The following is a 2,409-nucleotide window of genomic DNA, read 5'->3' as shown; positions in this document are numbered from 1 at the left end:
CTTTTACAAAAAGCCAAACTGAAAGAAAAAAACCTGAAACTAGTTATCTGCAAGATTATGAAATTACTTCTGCTCCATACAGAGCACTTTTTTAGCTGTTTCAGCCAATAGTAAAGCTCAGACACAGTATAAGCTGCCTGCAACTACTGTTTAAGGACTTACTGCACATGGTACAAACTAATTAGTGATAACTAATAACAAGAAGCTTAAACCAATGTGAATAAAAAACCTGACTGGGGGCTTGTGTTCCAGTCCTTGATAAAACAACTGGGTTTCTGTATATTGTAACTAAGCAGAAGGTCTGTTCTATAGTACTAAATAGGGTCAAAGTTCTGTTTACACAGCCCCACCTTTGCACCATTTCCTAGCAATGTAAGGAAAGGCAGTTGTTCTTGACAGATGATTCCTTTGCAAAGCCACAAACACGAGCTGAAAGTAAGTGTTGCGTATGTTCCATTTCTGGCTCTTTTAGGGCTCCCCATGGAGGCTCTGATCACACTTTTCCACATATCTTCTTATTTATGCCTTCTCTTTTTGTTGCTCCAGAATTTACACAACCCATTCAGCAGTGCCATCCTGATGCCAGCTAAAGTCACTCAGCAGTGCAGTAAGCAGGAACTTGGCAGGGAAAATCTCTTTTTACCCTGGACCTACTGCTGCGCCTCCCTCGCCTCATATTCCAGGGCAGAATTTCTTCAGCATCACTGATTTCCTCTCAGAGCAACCCATCCAGACTTGATTCCTTGGGTACTGAAAATTATTTTTCTTCTTTTTTTCCCTTTTCCTAAATTATAATTTCTTCTTTAAACAGCTTTCTCCTAAATTGACCACCCCCAAAGAAAGGTTGATACTTCCAGTGTGCTCTACCCCTACTGCTGTTTCAGATCAATCAGCTTCCCACTCACTGCAAACCCCATCTGCCTTCTGACCCTCTGCAGAGTCAGGAAAGTAAGTAAATTTTAAGAAAAGCGGAAGCCATTTCCTGGTAACAACTTTGTGTTACAAAGAGCTCTCTTGGGAGGGCTGGCCTCCAATCTTCCCTTTCCTGGATCCTCCCCCACAGCTCTGTCTCCTACTTGATCTGCAGGTACACACACAGAGCAAGCTGTAAAGAGACAGGATTACATCAATGGTAAGTTTTATCTGGTACTTAAAAAGTGGCTAAAAATCTTTGAAGGGAGAGAAGCCTTTACGTGACTGTGTCCGAAGACCATTAACGCTACCTCTAGCAACCAGCGGGTTTCAGACACGACAGGCCCTTGCCTGAAGTATAACCAGCACGGGTCCTGCCACAGCCCTGCGAGATTCTGCTTGCTTGCGGCCAGGGCGGGAAGCCTGGGCCGGTTGCAACCCCACCTCGTTTTCCCCTCGGCTTCACTCCAGCGAGGATGCAGGGGCAGAAAGGTGCCATCCGGCATTCGGCGGCCGTGCCCGGCAGCCTGCCCCTACCGCGACCCCAGCGAGGGAAACCAGCCCCCGGAGATGCTCGCTAGGCCCGGGTCGCCACGCAGCGCCGCCCCGAGACCCCAAGGAGGCCGCGGCGCGACGGGACAAGCCCCCGGGCCTGTCCGATCGCCCTCAGGGCGACGCCTACGGGGACGCCAGCCGGCGCAGGGCGGGGGCTGTGCCGGAACAGGAGCCGCAGCGGAGGTGTCAGGAAGGGCCCGTGTAGCCCGCGGGGCAGGGCCAGCCGCCCGCCGCTCCCCGCTCACGGCGGGGCCTCAGGGCCGCCCCGCCGGCGGCTCCGCGCCCGAGGAGAGGGGGCGGCGGGAGGGGGGGTCACGTGGCCACGCTCACGGCGTCCAATGGGCGGTGAGGAAAGGGGGGGAGCGCCGCTGGCCGTCGGCCACGTGACGGCGCGCGCGAACGGTCAAGCGGGAGAGCGGCCCCCCCCCCCCAGGCTCAGTGTCACGTGACGCGTTTATCTGCCCCCCCCCCCCCCCCCGCCCCGCCCCGCCCCGCCGCTGTCACGTGCGCGGTGCCGGCGCGCGCTGCGCACCCCACCGGCCCTTTGACGTGCGGCGTGCGCCCCGCCGAACGGCCGTAACGGTCCGAACAGCCGTAACGGCAGCGGCTCCGGCGCGGGCCGCTCGCCCCGGCGCGCGGGCACCTTGGCGGCAGCGGGAGCGCCCATCCCGCCGGGCGGAGGGGCCGCGGGCAGCCTGCCGGGGGATGCCGCAGCGGGCGGGTGAGCAGCGCTTGGCGCGGTGGCGTGCGGGGCTGGGCAGGGCCGGGCCGGGCCGGGCCGGCGTCCCCCTGCGTGGGGCTGCGGGCGTCCCCCTGCGTGGGGCCGGGCCGGCGTCCCCCTGCGTGGGGCTGCGGGCGCCCGCCGGCCCTTTCTCTGGGGCGCTGGGGGGGGGGGGGGGGTGCGGTTTGGCGCGGGCGGGAGCTGTCGGCGGCGGGGTCTGT

Source organism: Pelecanus crispus, chromosome 1 (genome assembly GCF_030463565.1).
Source record: "Pelecanus crispus isolate bPelCri1 chromosome 1, bPelCri1.pri, whole genome shotgun sequence".
NCBI classification, from domain to species: domain Eukaryota; kingdom Metazoa; phylum Chordata; class Aves; order Pelecaniformes; family Pelecanidae; genus Pelecanus; species Pelecanus crispus.
This window is presented reverse-complemented; position numbering follows the sequence as displayed.